Consider the following 17,946-nt stretch of genomic DNA (forward strand, 5'->3'; position numbering starts at 1 on the left):
ACCTCCGCGCTGAGGCGGGCCGCGTGGAGGTCGTTGGGTTCTGACAGAAGCGGAGGATGAAGCTGGACGAGGGAGGAGAAGAGCGGCGCGTGGGATGGAGGTGGGGGGTCTGGGGGCAACGCGTCGTCCTCCCCGCCTGTGACTTCCTCGGCAGCCGCCGGCACCTGCGCTCCGGGATACTATCATTTGGCCGGTGGCGGAGGCTCAGCCTCCCTCCTCCCGAACCCGCGCTGTCCTCGAGCCTTGATGGTGATGGGCCGAAGCCCAGCGCCGCCTCCCGCCCCTCCGTCCCCTCCCAAGGCCCCTCTCCTTCGCTTCCTTCCCCTAGCGCTCTTTTTTGGGCGCGTCGGGTCCTGGAGGGAGTGCGGGGTCATCGGGTGGCCGAGCCGGGGTCGGCGGGGAGCGGCCAGCTAGCAGCCGGAGGAGCGGGCTCGGGAGGAGGGGGCGACTCTGCGCGCGCTGGACGCCGACTGGAGGGGGTCGCTGCCCTGCTCCCACTGAGCGGGCAACAGTTTAGTTTTCTGATTCCAGCACTGACTGCGGAGCTGGCGCTGAAATCCTTGGCATGGGCCTTAAAGGGATATTTCTTGTCTGGAAACAATGCCGCGGTCCATCAGCGTGCTTCACCTTTTCTTATTTTTATCTGCCTGATGTTGACAGCCAGTGTTCTGGTATTGTTCCTTCGAGTCATGGCTTTCTAAAGCAACACCTCCTTGTAGAACTTCAGAGATTATTCTGTCACTAATCTGTCACCCTTTTAATTTTTAGCCTGGCCAAAAAAAAAATAAAAATAAAAGAAGGACCTGCTTTATAACAACATATACTGTCTAGGGAAGTACAGAATCTGAAACAGTTTATTAATCTCTGTATCTACATACCAAGTAATTTTAAAATTCGTGGTCAATGTGTTAGGTATTTTGTTATTCACACTTGCTCACTTTGTGAATGGTATATTCTGCTTACTTTGAGATTAGTTTGTTATTTATGGTACTTTGATTTTATAGCTTTTGTTTAGCTTTAGCCAACTAGGCATTTGAAGATTTTTCTTTTTTTTTCCCCTTTGAGACTGTGGCTATAGCCTTAGTGTTTGCTCTTGTTTCTAGGGATAATGTATTTTTAAAAACTTTTTTTCTCCAAAACTGGGATTTTTCGTAGATTTTTAAAATTTTAAGGGGAAATTCTGATAATTTGGAAACTAGGCACTTTAGCCTAAAGAGCCATAAAATAGCATAACACTATAAAATCCTAACTTTTTGGAGTAAGGGTTGCTAAGTTTAAGGAAATGGGTATCCTCTGTCAGGTGTAGTGGCTTAGCCTCTAGATTCCAGACGAATATGGAGGTGTGGGGAGAATGAGCCATGCCTGAGACCAGACACAGGTGGTTCGAGGAGTGTTTTCTTGCAGGGGAAATAGCCTGCCTCCCACACAGGTTAGTTGTCTTCCTGCATCAGGTAGTATTAAGTTAGGTGGTAGTAAAGTAGGAAGTGTCTGTGTTCCAATTTTCAAACTTGCTGGTAGGGCTTGAAAATGTGGTGAGCAAATAAAATATAGTATACAGTGGGGGCACTCTTGCATAGTCAAGCCTCCAAGAATAAACTTTTTTTGAGTCCAAACTGGCACTGGACAGTTGGCCCTAAAAGTCAAGTAAGCGACCTGAGCAGTTTTTAAAACATGTACCTTTTTGGCTAGTCCATTTCATTGAAAATTGCCAGGAAATTTTTTTTTAAGTTTTTATTGGAATATAGTTGATTTGCAGTGTTGTGTTAGTTTCAGGTGTACAGCAAAGTGAATCAGTTATACATATATCCACTCTTTTTTAGATTCTTTTCCCATATAGACCATTACAGAGTATTGAGTAGAGTTCCCTGTGGTACATAATAGGTCCTTATTAGTTATCTATTTTATATATAGTAGTGTGTATATGTCAATCCCAATCTTCCAATATACACCCCCCCACCCCCCTGGTAACCATAAGTTTGTTTTCTACATCTGTAACTCTGTTTCTCTTTTGTAGATAAGTTCATTTGTACCCTTTTTTAAGATTCCACATATAAGCGATATCATGTGATATTTGTCTTTCTTTGTCTGACTTAACTTCACTAAGTACGATAATCTCTAGGTCCATGCATGTCGCTGCAAATGGCATTACTTCATTCTTTATTATGGCTGAGTAATATCAAAATTATAAGGAATTTGTATTGAAAAAGGCTACACTAGACTGAGCCAAAGAAAATTTAGGGTAGCATGTAGGAAAAGATTAGGATTGTCTATGTTACCTCATTTAATCCTTTTAATCCTAGGAGGTAGCTACTGTGATTACTGTCATCCCATGAGTTAATGTAGGTTAACTCATGTGTTCAAGATTTCTCAGCTAATAAGTTGGTGGAGGTGGAATTCACATCTAATCAATCTGAATACAAAGCCTGTATTCCAAGCTGTTGTGCTTTCCCATCACAGTAAAAATGGCTTTGTAGAGATTTGGTTGAAGGAGACTAATCAATGGAAAATAATGCTGCAAAACCATAAACTGAATATTCAGTAACACTTTGAGATCATTGTATAATAGGCCCTGTTGAGTGTTGCTGGGATGTAAGGATGGAGTCACCTTCCCTGTCTTTGAGGAACATCCCTTTAGAGGGAGAGAGAGATATTTGAACGAATAATGGTAACACAATGCAATATATACTATAAGAGCGTGCCGTAGAGTGTGTGGTTTCACGGAAAGAGAATTCAGTTGAATTTCAGACAGACCAGCGTTTGAATTCCTGTTTTGCTTTGTGACCTTGAACGTGATACCAAACCTTTTTCATCTTTAGTTTCCTTATCTGTTAAGTGGAGAGAATAATGCTTCAAAGGGGAGTATTAGTATTAAACAAAATATGTAAAGTATTGTCACATTGGTAAGCCCTGAATAAAGAAGAAGGAACAAATAAATTGAACAGAGTTGAGAAGGGGTTGGAGGTTTAGCAGGGAGCTATCTTTGGAACCTAAAAGTGTGACTGATAATTTTGATTAGTGGGGAGGGAAGGCATCAAACACAGAACACACAGAACTGGAGGCAGGAGAACCGGAATATGGATTGTTGAGGGAATGGCGAGTATTTGTGGCTCTGTATAGAAAGTAGTTTTGAAGGCCAAATTTAAATGATAATTGTATAGAAATGTGGCTGGGCAATTTTAGTGGTTATAAATTACATACTTAGATACTGAAATTATAGGAATAGCTCAAGAGTTTGTGCATTGTTACATTTTTATTTAATATTTACCTTTGAATACTTATTTTCCCTACTGTCAGTTACAACTTCATTTCCAAACATGTTCAGGCAAGCAACTATTTCATTATTTCATTGGGATACTTCATTCTAAGCTGTAAAAGAAGAGTAAGGCAATTGCACCAAATTTGTGGGATGTATTTTGGGATTATTTAAAAAAGAAGAAGAATCTTGGGAATTCCCTGGAGGTCCAATGGTTAGGACTCTGCGCTTCCACTGCAGGGGCCCTGGGTTCAATCCCTAGTTGAGAACTAAGATCTGCAGGACGCATGGCTTGGCCAAAAAAATAAAAATAAAGATAAAATAAAGTAAGGTAAAGTAAAGAAAAAGAGTCTTAGGTGATTGATTGCCTTCCCTTAACCACCCCCCCTTACCTACTCTGTTGCCATATAGAGTCAATATTTCAAACTACCCTTTGCATATGTATACCCTTTGACTGTCTTTTCTGAACTGAAACTTGAGATGTGACTGTTGGACAGAATGTTTTAAATCGGGACTGTACTTGAAAAATCTGAGAAAAAGTCCCATGGTTATGTCTTCCCCTCAGGTTAGCACAGAACCGTAAATACTCACATTGGATTTATCTATTTATTTATTTATTTTTAACATCTTTATTGGAGTATAATTGCTTTACAATGTTTCATTAGTTTCTGCTGTATAACAAAGTGAATCAGCTATACGTATACATATATTGCCATATCTCCTCCCTCTTGCGTTTCCCTCCCACCCTCCCTATCCCACCCCTCTAGGTGGTCACAAAGCACCAAGCTGATCTCCCTGTGCTATGCAGCTGCTTCCCACTAGCTATCGGTTTTACATTTGGTACTGTGTATATGTCAGTGCTACTCTTTCACTTTGTCCCAGCTTACCCTTCCCTCTCCCCATGTCCTCAAGTCTATTCTCTACGTTTGCGACTTTATTCCTGTCCTGCCCTTAGGTTCATCAGAACCATTTTTTTTTAGATTCCATATATATCACATTGGATTTATAAATGTGGATCACTTTATAACCAGAATCATATGACTAAGTTGAAAATATTAAATGACATTTAGGAAAGCTGCATTTTTAGTCCAACTTGTTAGCTTCATGTAAATTGCTAAAATGACACAAAATAATAGAGGTGAGTTTTCAGATGAGAAAAAAAAATTGCTTCCTAGAACAGGTAATTTTAGAGGACTCGGAAAGAAAATATGCTGGACTTCATTTTGAACAGGAACTGAAGCAGGAAATGGCCGTGGCTGAACCACAACCTGATAATAATCGTAACATGATTAAATTTGACATTTAATGAGAGGAAGTAAAGGCAAAAAAGTGTACTGTATGCAGCTTTCCAGTTTCAGAAACAGTAGGGGAAGGGACTATTAAAAGTGTATCTACAGAAAGTTTGAAGACATGTAGTAGGCATACATGTTTGTTGCATGAATGAAAGCACCTTAGTCGTATATTCAGTAAAAGGTCTCTTACAGGTAACAAAAAGCTTATGAAAGTTACGTGGCACAAGTTTTGGTGCTCTACAGACCTAGGTTCAAGTTTCAATTCTACAGTCCACCAGTTTTCTAACTTTGGGCTCATTATGTAATCTTTTAAAATTTTATTTATTTATTATTTTTGGCTGCGTTGGGTCTTTGTTGCTGCGCACTGGGCTACTCTTTGTTGTGGTGCGTGGGCTTCTCATTGCGGTGGCTTTTCTTGTTGAGGAGCATGGGCTCTAGGCGCGTGGGCTTCAGTAGTTGTGGCACGCAGGCTTCAGTAGTTCTGGCTCTTGGGCTCTAGAGGGCAAGCTCAGTAGTTGTGGCTCGCGGGCTCTAGCGCGCAGGCTCAGTAGGTGTGGCGCACGGGCTTAGTTGCTCCGCGGCATGTGGGATCTTCCCGGACCAGGGCTCGAACCTGTGTCCCCTGCATTGGCAGGCGGATTCTTAACCATTGCGCCACCAGGGAGGCCCCTCATTATGTAATCTTTTTGATGTTCAGTTTTATTTAATCATAAAATGGGATATCTACTTTGCAAGATTTTGAAAACTAAATGAGCTAATATATGTGAAGCACTTGATTCATTGCCTGGCTTATAAGACTTGCTCAAAAAAAAAAAAGGTTGCTGGAATTGTTCAACTAAGTTGAACAGGTATACTTTTTAAAAAATACAATTCTCAAATAGAGTAAGGAAAGGCAGAAAATGGCAAACAAAGAAAACCTTAAAAGGAGGCAATGGATGTTATATAGGTAACAGGGAGTGTTGAATAAAGAATTGAATCATTGCAGCCACATACAACAAAAAAAGGGAAAAGATAGGGAGAGAGCTTCACATTCTCAAATTGTTTTCTGAAGAAAGGAGGTCAGACTCTTTAAACCAAATAGAGCAAATAAATGGGGTTTTGCTCTTCTAAATGACAGTAAAAAGATCACTGAAATTGGGTCTCTTGTACTGTGAATTAAGTATATGGGGAAAGAGACTTATCTTCTCAACTCTTTTAACTACCTTCTTACTCCTCAAGTTCTTTTACCAGAGAAAAGCCATTGTGCAGTTAATTGTACAGTTATAGAGAAGGCTTTAATTGCAGGTAATCCTGGTAGATAGAGCAGCTTAATTTACACAGATTCCCTAAATGTTGATTCTATGTATTATCCCATTGCCTACCAATCTACCTTTTGGTCACTGAATGTCTAAATGTACCATATGTTGAAAAATTAAACATATCTTCTTGTTCTCCTCTTGCATTTCCTGTTCTAATGAATGGTTCTTCTGATGTTCAAGCCAAGAATCATGGAACATCCTTACTCTTTTACTCCCCATACCTTTCATGTACAGTCCATCACTGCATCTGGTTATTCTCTCTACTAGTTATCTATCTTTTAATCATGCCCTATCCCAACACCTATCCCAAGTCAAAATAAAAATGCTCATTGCCCACAACTAGAGAAAGCCCGCGTGCAGCAACGAAGACCCAATGCAGCCAAAGAAAAAATTAAATTAATAAATAAATAAATTTTAAAAATGCTCATTGCCACTGACTTATTTCATGCCCTCATCATTTCATTATTGTCACTAGTCTCTACTTTTTTTTTCGGCCGTACAGCATATGGGATCTTAGTTCCCGCACCAGGGATGGAATGTGTGCCCCCTGCAGTGGAAGCATAGAGTCTTAACCACTGGCCCTTCAGGGAAGTCCCAGGTCTCTTTACTTTTAATTTAGCCTTGTACTAACCAGTTCTCTACACAGCTTCCTTCCAGAATGATTTTGTTGAAATACTAACATGACCATATCAAACTTATATATCCGTAGTGCCTGCACATGATAGTTAATAAATACTTGATCTCTCCATGTACCTTAAACTTAAGACAATATTAAATGACTTGCATACTTATGCCTGGAGTTTTCTTTATGGGAAAGATTTTAACTACAAATTCCATTTCTTTAATAGACAAAGGGCTTTTTATTTATTTCTTTTTGAGTGAGCATCTATCATTTGTATCTTTCAAGGAATTTGTCAATATAATCTAAGTTGTTAAATTCATGGGCATAAAATTGTTCATAATGTTCCTTTATTATCTTTTTAATATCTGTAAGATTTGTAGCAATGTCCCCCTTTCTCATTCCTGACTGTAAATTTGTGTATTTTCTCATTTTTTTCCTGTTCAGTCTGACAAGAAGTTTGTCTGTTTTATTGATATTCTCAAAGAACCAGGTTTTGGTTTTCTTTATTGATTTTGTGTTCTCAATTTCAATGATTTCTATTCTTTATTATTTCTATTTTGCTATTTACTTTGCATTTTATTTGCTCGTGATTTGCTAGAATCTTAAAATGTAAACTTAATTTGTTAATTTATTGTCTTCTAGTATAAATGTTTAATGCTATAAAATTCCCTTCTAAATAGTGCTTTGGTGGCATCTCACAAGTGTTGATATGTCGTGTTCACATTTTTGTTCAATTCAAAAATCCTTGCTGATTTTGTGATTTCTTTGTTGACTCTATTGGTTATTTAAAGGTATGTACACAAGTCTCCCAATATTTGGGGATTTTTCAGATGTTGATTTCTGATTTAATTTCACTGTGGTCAGAGAACATACGTTGTGTGATTTGAATCGTTTTGAATTTATTGAGACTTGTTTTATGGCCCAGAATATAGTCTCTCTTGGTAAATGATTCATGTGTACTTGAAAAGAATGTTGGGTGGAGTGTTCTATAAATGTCAGATTAAGTTGATTGATAGAGTTTTTCAGATCTTCTCTATCCTTACATATTTTATGTCTGCTCGTTCTCTCAATTTTTTAAAATAATTTTATTTATTTATTTATTTATGGCTGTGTCAGGTCTGAGTCGTGGCACGTGGGATCTTTGTTGCGGCAGGCGGGCTTCTCTCTAGTTGTGGTGTGTTCCAGAACGTGCGGGCTCAGTAGTTGCGGTGCACAGGCTCTGTAGTTGTGGTGCACAGGCTCCAGAGCGTGTGGGCTCTGTAGTTGTGACACGCAGGCTCAGTAGTTGCAGCGCATGGGCATAGTTGCTCTGCGGCATGTGGGATCTTAGTTCCCTGACCAGGGATTGAACCTGCGCCCCCTGCATTGGAAGCACAGAGTCTTAACCACTGGACCACCAGGGAAGTCCTGCAAGTGTTAAATTAGACCATTGATGCTGACAACTTAAAACTATGATCTTAAAAGAAAATTCAGTTTAATACAAAGAAACTCAAGAAGAAAATCTCAGGACCCTTGATCAGAAGTTTTGATGCCTGTCATACTACTCTGGTGTACACAAAGGTTCAAGTAAGGCTGAGAAAGAAGAATTGTTTCCTTTTCCCTTTGAAGACATGATCCAAGAAATAGAGGAATTGCACATTCTATAGCAACTAGCTATCCAGCCATACACTGCCAATAAATGACTCCTTACGTTAGTAACTAACCACGTTTTAAAAGCCTTGGCCAATGTTACAAAAACAGAACATTTAGAGTAATATTTACGAATACAAGCATAATTGTTTTTTTGCCTTCTCTAAATAATAATCTTTGAAATGCTAAAAATGAGTTCCAGCTGTGGTTATTTTCTGGCGTGGGGAGCTGCAGGTGCACATGGGATGGTCTATTGATTTACCTTCTCAAAGTATTCTTTGGAAGCCGTCGGATGGGGCTTGATTGTAGGAGAATCTGGTGTCCAGTTGGCTGGGAAGACTTCTCCATGGGTTTCCACAAACTAAAATGCCTTCACCAAGCGGAGGGTCTCTTCCATGCTTCAGCCCACTGGGAGATCATTGACGCTCAAATGCTTGATGACTCGTTGGGGTCAATTATGAAGAGACGTCGTAGTGCAAGGCCGGGACCTGCTAAAAGCACACCGTAGTCTTGGGAAATCTGTTTAGTCAAATCTGACAAGAGCGTGATTTGTATGTGGCCTAAACCGCCATTCTTCCTTGGTGTGTTTATCCAGGCCAGGTGGGCGAAGTGGGAATCCACTGACACTGTAACGATTTCACAGTTCACATCGTGAAATTCATTTGCTTTGTCACTGAAAGCAATAATTTCTGTAGGACACACAAAGCTGAAATCCAAAGGATAGAAGAAGAGCCCTAAATATTTCCCCTTAAAGTCATCAAGGCTTATTTCTTTGAACTCTCCATTGACAACAGCTGTACCCTTAAAATAGGGCACATGCTGGGTGACGGCAGCGGCATGGTATGAGGAACTGGTGCTAAAGGCGAATTTTGCTTGACCAGAGCCAGACACAATGCATTTGTCAAGCATGTTCTTCAAGAAGCAGCAGGCCTAAGGGATGCAGCAGAAATGCCCCAAGGAATGGGACTCACATGTTGGACAAGCGAAGTCCGGAGCAACCTTCCTGCCATGGCCGCCATCTTCAGGGTGCACGGGACCTGTGGGGCAGATGGAGAAGCAGAGAGTTGAAAAAATATTTTTTGACTTTATTTTTGAAATATATTTTTGCTGGGTATAGAATTTTAGATTGACACTTTTTTTCTTTCAGGACTTTAATGATACTGCACCACTGCCTTCTCATTGCATTTTTCCAATATGAAATCTACTGTTATCCTTATTTCTTTATATTGAAAGTGGTTTTTTTTTCCCCCCTGGCTGCTTTTTAAGATGATCTCTTTACCATTGGTTTTAAGCACTTTTATTATGATGTGCCTACAATGTGTTTTATGCTTCTTATGCTTGGGGTTTGTTGAGCTTCTTGGTTTGTTGATTTACCATTTTCATCAGATGTAGAAAAAATTTGTCCATTATTTCTTCAAATAGTTTTTCTGTTTCTTCACTCTCTCCTCTCATTCTGGTACTCCAGTTACGCATATATTATGCCACTTGATATTGTCCCACAGCTAACTGATGCTTTGTTCATTTTTTTAAAATCTTTTTTTCACTCCTTGTTTCAACTTGGATAATGTCTCCTGCTCTGTCCTCAAGATTAGTAATCTTTTCTTCTTTTCAGTTTCTGATCTGCTGTTATCTCATCCAGTGTATTTTTCTTTTTAGACATTTTATTTTTCATTTCTGTAAGTTTGATTTGAATTTTGTCTGTATCTTACATATTTCTCCTTTACATGTTCAATCTTTCTTCTGTCTTCTTAAAAAAATATTTATTTATTTATCTGGTTGCGCCCGGTCTTGGTTGTGGCAGGCAGGCTCCTTAGTTGTGGCTCGCTGGCTTCTTAGTTGCAGCACATGGGCTTTTTAGTTGTGGCATGCAAACTCTTAGTCGTGGCATGTATGTGGGATCTAGTTCCCTGACCAAGGATTGAACCCGGGCCCCCTGCATTGGGAGCATGGAGTCTTATCCACTGTGCCACCAGGGAAGTCCCTCTTCTCCTTTCTTGAATACTGTTGAACTTTGAATGATGTGGGCGTTAGGGGTGCTGACCGTTCACACAGTCGAAAATCTGTGTGTAACTTTATAGTTGGCCCTCCACATCCCCCGTTCTGCATCTGCAGATTCAACCAATCATAGATCATGTAGTACTGTAGTATGTTTTTATTTTTTAAAAAATCTGTGTATAAGTGGAACTGCACAGTTCAGACTGTTGTTCAAGGGTCAGCTGTATATGTAGAGTCTATACTAGCTGAGTTTTCAAAAATTTGTGGTAAAAAATACATAACAAAATTTACCATCTTAATAATTTTTTAAGTATATAGTTCAGTAGTGTTAATTACATTAATATTGTTGTGAAACAGCTCTCCAGAACTTCTTCATCTTGCAAATCTGAAACTCTGTATCCGTTCAACAACAACTACTCTTTACTCCTTTGCCCATTCCCTGGAAGACATTCTTCTGTTTTCTGTCTCTATGAATTCAACTATGCTAGGTACCTCAAATAAATGGAATAATACAGCCTTGGTCTTTTTGTGACTGGCTTATTTCACTTAGTGTAATATCCTCAAGATTCATCCATGTTGTGGCATGTGGCAGGATTTCCTTTAAGGCTGAGTAATATTCTATTGTATAATTTTCTTTATTCATTCACCCATTGGTGGACATGTGGGTTACTTTAATCTCTTTGCTATTGTGAATAGTGCTTCTGTGAACATGGGTATGCAGATATGTCTGCAAGACCATGCTTTCACTCCTTTTGGGTATATACCCAGAAGTGAGATTGCTGGATCATATTGTAGTTCTATTTTCAATTTTTTGAGAAACTTCCGTATTATTTTCTGTAGAGATTGCACCACTTCACCATTGCACTAACAGTGCACAAGGGTTCCAATTTTTTCACATCATTGTTAACACTCGTTATTTTCTGTTTTGTTGATAGTAGCTGTCATAATGGGTATAAAGTGATATCTCATTATTGTTTTAATTTGCATTTTCCTAATGATTAGCAATGTTGAGCATCTTTTCATGTGCTTGCTGACCATTTGTACATCATTTTTGGAGAAATGTCTATTCAAGTCATTTGCCCTTTTTTAAATTGAGGTATTTGATATTTTGTTGTTAAGTTGTAGTTCTTTATACATTCTGGATATTAACCCCTTATCACATACATAGTTTGCAGATATTTTCTCCCATTCCATAGGTTACCTTTTCACTCTATTGATTGTATCCTTTGATGCACAAAAGTTTTTAAGTTTGATTTAGTCCCGTTTGTGTATTTTTGCTTTTATTTTCTGTGCTTTAGGTGTCACAACCAAATAAATCACTGCCAAGTACAGTGTCATGAAGTTTAACCCTACATTTTCTCCTATGAGTTTTATAGTTTTAGGTTTTACTCTTAGGTCTTTAATCCATTTTGAGTTAATTTTTGTATGTGGTATAAGATAAGGATCCACCTTCATTCTTTTGCATGTGGATATCCATTTTTCTGCACACAAGTTGTTGAAGAGGCTGTCCTTTCCCCATTGAGTGGGGTCTTAGCATTCTTGTCAAAGATTATTTGACCATATATGCAAGGGTTTATTCCTGTACTCTGTTCTGTCCCATTGGTCTATTTGTCCTTATGCCAGTACTATGCTGTTTTGATTACCATAGCTTTGTAATATGTTTTGACATCAGAAAGTGTGACTCCTCCAATCTGTTGTTCTTTTACAAAATTATTTTGGCTACCTGGGGTCCCTCAAGATTCCATATGAATTTCAGGATGAATTTTTCTGTTTCTTCAAAAAATGCCATTGGAATTTTGATAGAGATTGCATTGAATCTGTAGATTGCTTTGGGTATGGACATCTTAATAATATTAAGTCTTCCAATCATGAACATGGGTTTCTTTCCATTTGTGTGTGTGTGCACGCATGTGTGTGAATGTATACATATACATACATATACATACACATAAGGTGTATGTACACATGCACAGTATTTTGTATATAATAGCTGTTTTAATCATAGCACTTTTGTCATTTCTGGGTTCGCTTCTTGTAACTGATTTTTCTCCTCATTATGGATCGTATTTTCCTTTTTCTTTGAATGCCTGCTAAGTTTTGTTTGGATGCCAGACATTGTGAATTTTGTTGTTTGGGGCTGTCTTTTCTTTGTATTCTTATAAATATTTTGACCTTTGTTTTGGGACACAGTTATGTTACTTTGAAACAGTTCTTCAAGGCATGCTTTTAAAGCTTTGTTAGATGAGTCCTGAGCATCCTTTAGTACAAGGCTAATTTAGCCTTATTACTGGGGCACTGCCCTTCTCAGTATTCTAGCTATTGCCCATTATTACAGGATTTCTCCACTCTGGCTGTGAACTCTTACCATCCCTGTGTGAACTTTGGTAATTGTTATGCCTGCTCCTTTCTGGTGGTTCTATTCCTGGCTTTAGGTAGTTTCTCTTCATAAGTGTGCTGATCAACAATACTCAGCTGAAGACTCAGTGGGAATCCCATGCAAAGCTCCAGAGCTCTTCTTGTGCTCTTCTCTCCTCTCTGGTACTTTGCCCTGAGAACTCTAGTTGTTTTGGTGTCCTTGAACGCTCAAATCCGTCCTCTCAACTTGGGGAGACTGTCAGGCTCTGGTTTTCCCCTCCTAGCACTGTGTCCTGGAAACTCTACAGGCAGTACTACTAGGAAATAATAGGGCTCACTTTTTTGTTTCCTTTTTCAAAGATTATTGTCTTGCACAGCCTGTTGTCCAGTGTCTGAAAAGATTTCACATATTTTGTCCTTTTTTAGTTTTAAAGGTGGGAGGGGGAATTCCCTGACGGTCCAGTGGTGAGGACTCTGTGCTTCCACTGCGGAGGGCTGGATTCGATCCCTGGTGGGGGAACTAAGATCCTGCAAGATGCATGGTACAGCCAAAAAATAAAAATAAAAGGTGGGAGGATTAATCTGGTCCCTGATACTCCATCGTTGCTAGAAGTGGAAACCCCTCTTCGTTAAATTTTAAAGTAATACTTTAAAATACATAAAGTACCATTTTTAGTATTGTTTTAATTAAAACCCATGATTTTAGAATGTATTAGCTTTGGATAGCAAGAACCAAAGTATACCATATGTTTTGACGGGATAAACGTGTTTATGTTCAGCTTCCTCAGCATTCCTGTTGCCCTTGAAACAAATGTAGGAATGTATGGTGAGTCAAAAGGAAAGCAACTAATTGCATTTTCTTCTTTTTAAAACCCAATTCTCATTGAAAGAAAATGTGAGAGAGTGAAAAACATGGCTATATTATTACTAGGGCAAATTAATGAGACGTAAGTATTAATATTTCTCTAAAGGTGTAATAATTCAGATTTTATCATCATTGGAAAATATTTGCCACAAAGACTAAAAATACTGCTATGATCCAAAAATACCTTTTATATTTTGAGAGGTCAGTGTAACTTAACTTTGGAAATAATAGGTATTAAAGGTTGTTAAAAATCTCTGTAGAGGAAATGGAGTTAAGATGTTAGAAGAGTATGTCTAAAAATGTCTCCTCATTGATCATAGGCAACTGAAATGGCCTTTTTCTTTTGATGGAGGTGAATTATGTAAATTGGTAAAATCAAAACATAGTCAGTTTTCTTTTGTCTACCCTGTACATCCCTTTCACTGCAACCACACTACATGAGAAAATAAACTTAATTATAAAAGGAAGGCTTTATGTGTATTAAGTTGATAGTGTGTATGTAGAAAATTAACATGAGAAAGGAGGTATTTTAAAACTGAATTAAAAATTACTATAGTTATTTTCTTCTTTTTTTATTTTGACAAATTTGACTTTGAAAAGTTACAAGAATTTCTGTGTACGCTTCAGAGATTAACCAAATATTAAACATTTTACTACATTTGCTTTATCCTTATTTTTATATATACAGATATACGTTACTTTTTTCCTGACTCATTTGAGTCTTGATACTCCTTTAACTATGTGAACCTCAGTTTTATTTCCTAAAAACAAGGTCATTCTCCTGCGTAAGCAAAGTATGATGATCAAAAATCAGGAAATTAACTTTGATACAATAGTATTATCTAATCTTCAAATATTATTCACATTTCACCAATTGTCACAATACTGTCCATTATGGCAAGAGAAAATCCAGGATCACATCCTGCCTTTAGTTGTCATGTCTCTGTAATTTACTTTAAGCTGGAATAGTTGTAGAGCTATGTTTATATGTCATGATATTGACATTTTTTAAAGTGTTGAGGCCAGTTATTTTGCTGAATGTCCTTCAATTTTAGTTCGGTTGATTTTTTTCTCAAGACTAGAGTCAGGTTATATACTTTTGGCAGGAATATCACAGACATAATATTCTTTCCAGTACATTATATCAAGAAGCAAATGCTGCAGTTTCTCCTATTACTGATGATGATAACTTTGATCATTTAGTTAAGGTATCTGCCAGGTTTCTCCAAAGCTAAGTCATTATTTCACTCCTTGTAACTATTAAGTACCTTGTGGAGAGATACTTTGATTATGTAAATATCCTATTACTCTCAAACTTACCCATTGGCTGTAATATCTATTGATGATTATTGTACAAATCAGTTTTCAAGATGGTTGCTTAAAAGTTCTCATCACAAGGGAAAAACTATGTAACTATGTGAGGTGATGGTTGTTAACTTATTGCGGTAATCATTTTGCAGTATATACATATGTCAAATCATTATGTTCTACGACTTAAACTTATGCAATGTTATGTCAATTACATCTCACTAACACTGGGGAAAAATGATGGTTCCCAAATAGTGATTTTTTTTTTTTTTTCCAGTTCACCAATTTCTTCTGTTTTTATTAGCTGGCTTCCTGGTACAAAGAAGGCTTCCTGCTACAAAGAAAGCTTCCTTCTCTTATTTATTTATTCATTCATTCATTCATTCATTCATTTGTATCAGTATAGGCTCATTGATTTTTTTTTAATTCTTTTTTAAAAAATTTATTTATTTTATTTTTCGCTGCATTGGGTCTTCGTTGCTGTGTGCGGGCTTTCTCTAGTTGCAGCAAGCGGGGGCTACTCTTCGTTGCAGTGTGCAAGCTTCTCATTGCGGTGGCTTCTTTTGTCACAGAGCATGAGCTCTAAGTGCGCAGGCTTCAGTAATTGCGGCACACAGGCTCAGTAGTTGTGGCTCGCGGGCTCTAGAGCACAGGCTCAGTAGTGGTGGCGCATGGGTTTAGTTACTCTGTGGCATGCGGGATCTTCCCGGACCAGGAAAGAACTCATGTCCCCTGCATTGGCAGGCGGATTCTTAACCACTGCGCCACCAGGGAAGCCCTGATTCTTATTTTATTCTTCTGGCACTGTCCCTATTATTCTTTGAGCACTTTAATTTCTGACCCAACAAGTGGTTCCAGGATCACCTTGCACTGTCTCTATGCCAGCCCTGGAATCAGACATTTCTCTAAGGAGCCTTGATTCTTTACTGTAGAATAGTATTTAGAGATTTGGTTGTTAGATGTGCTTATTGCTACTGAGGAATCATTGTGTCTAGGCCCTCTTAGTGGATATAGCTAAGTGCATTGTATATGTGAGCATCTATGTGTGTGGATGTGTGTAATACACCTATATTTTTTAGAAAGGATTATTGAGTTAACCAGTGTCATGGCTGCTAAAAATTTAAAAAGTGAATATATTCTTAGGCTGCATGACCAAGTGATCATGTCCCTATTAGTAGAAGTTATAAGTCCACAGTGTTTTGCATTCTTCAAATAGGTTGTTTTGTTGGCCAACTAGATTCCAGGAATTTAGATCTTATCTGATAAGGAAGATGACCTGGATAGTGAGAGGTTTGAAAGGCATGTTATGTGAAGAACAGTTGAAGGAGCTAGGAATATTTAATCTGGAAAAAGAAGAGATTACAACAGCATCTACTTACTATATTATTTTATGTGAAGGTAGAAGATGTAAATTTATTCTGTGCCCATTTAGAGTATATAACTAATACAGGTGAATGGAATTTAAGAGACACCAATTTATCTCTGAATAAGGAAATTTTTGAGGCAAGCTCTCTTCTAATGGAGTGAACTGCCTTGAAAAAAGCCTCAAACTCAGTTATTACCTCTCTTCAATCAGAAGAAAAGTTTGCCCATTTTTGTATAGTTAATTTGTGCTGTGAGAAGTTGGAACTACTTGAAAGATGTCTCAGTATGCTGTATTTAGTGGCTTAGTTAATTGTATGTCTCATGAGATGCATCATGAGGAAAGGGTTCTAGTCTAAATATATGTAAGAAATAATGTATACGTAGTTTCCTCTTGTATATTTATAATGCACAGCAACATAGTAGGCTGTGGGAAGTCCAAAGAAAACTTGTTTGACTTTTTCTAATGTAGTGGATTTAGGGGACAGGTTAGACTAGAGATGTAATCTACATATATAGTGGTCATTACATACACATGGTATTTAAACTGAGATATTTTGAAGCGATCACCAAGGGACTGAGTGAAGAAGAGAAGATATCAGGGACTGAGCTCAGGGAGAAGACGGGAGCCAGCAAAGAAACTGAGGAGTAGCCAGAAAGTTAGGAGCAAACCCAAGAGAGTGGTCTCCTAGAAGCTAAGTGAATAGTGTTCCAGGAGGAGGAAGCATAGTCAGCTGTGTCGTATACTGCTGATAAGATGAGCAACTGAGACCTGACCATTGGATTTAGCAACCTGAATTTATTCGTGTCCTTAAAGAGAACTTTCAGTAGAGTGCGGGGAGTAAAGGCATGATTGGATTGAAGAGAGGAAGTGGAGAAATTGGAGGAGATAGCAAAATTTTGCTGTGAAGGGGAGAAGAGAAATGGAATAGTTGCATTTGCTGAGCACATACCTTGTGTCTTATACAGTCATCCCTCGGTACCTGCAGGGATTGGTTCTGGGACCCCCCACTGGGGATACCAAAATCCTCTGGTGCTCAAGTCCTTTATATAAAATGGCATAGTACTGTATAGTTGAAGAGATTAGGCAACAATCAAAAGAAGAAGCTATACATAGTTGAGCTCATGATTCTGGTTAAATAGTAGTTGTAGTACGTTTAGAAAGTACTTTCCTCTGTGGTATGGATTTGAATGGGCTAGAAATTGAAGTGTTGGTTTCCTGATTTATAGAAAATTCCCTCAGGTTAGAAGAATGTTATAAGTGTAGTGGCTATTAAATTGTGTTGCATTCCTGAGTTTCCAGGCAGTTTGGGCCAGTTGGCTTGGTAGTTAGTAGTAATATGAAGCCCAACCCCCAAACTTCATTTTTATTAGCGTTGAATTGATGATCTGGACATATTAACAATGGTATTACATGAAATAGTGAGATTTGATGACCAACCATATGTTCATTATTTTAAAAATGACTCAGTTTCCAAGAATAGTTCACTTGTCCCATAAGAAGTTATCTGGTATATTTAAAGCCATATGTCCTAATTTTAAATTGGCCACTATAACTATGGGGAAAGAAAACCCAGGGGACACAATTTGGTTCTTATTTCTATTTCACCATTAACCCTCCATCCACCTTCTTAGAACTAATTCCAAGCTCATTTCTCATATGTGTATGCTTTTGCTGTAGTTTCAGTTACTTATTATAAGGGAGTGACGTTGTTAGACGCCTGTGTTTAGTCTACCATTTTTTTCCTGGTGGTTTGAAATATTTAAATCTTAAATTACTCTTTAAGTAATTAAGTCACTTGCACACCATTCGTTATATGTTCTTACAATTTAATTTCCTGTGATGATCTGGACCTGGAAGAATCCAAAGTAACTTGTCAAATAGGTCAGAAAAAGGAGAAAGTCATTTTAGACAGAGGAATTATCACCAGGTCTAGAAAGCAGGCATGAAAATATATTTGGTAACC

The 17,946-nt window shown here is 38.2% G+C and overlaps 1 protein-coding gene and 1 pseudogene across 10 annotated transcripts in view; one reads left to right on the forward strand and one right to left on the reverse strand.

Annotated features, from left to right (window-relative positions):
- The window catches only part of PHTF2 (putative homeodomain transcription factor 2), a 125,527-nt gene that overhangs the window by 294 nt on the left and 107,287 nt on the right, over positions 1-17,946 (forward strand). The gene's annotated exons all lie outside the window — the stretch shown is intronic.
- The window catches only part of LOC309632166 (thioredoxin-dependent peroxide reductase, mitochondrial pseudogene), a 28,422-nt pseudogene continuing 10,476 nt past the window's right edge, over positions 1-17,946 (reverse strand). The window contains exon 1 of the transcript in view: positions 1-17,946. This exon is cut by the window's right edge and continues 10,476 nt beyond it. The product of the transcript in view is annotated as a thioredoxin-dependent peroxide reductase, mitochondrial pseudogene (transcript).

Source organism: Balaenoptera borealis (assembly GCF_965194805.1).
Source record: "Balaenoptera borealis genome assembly, chromosome: 7".
NCBI lineage: Eukaryota > Metazoa > Chordata > Mammalia > Artiodactyla > Balaenopteridae > Balaenoptera > Balaenoptera borealis.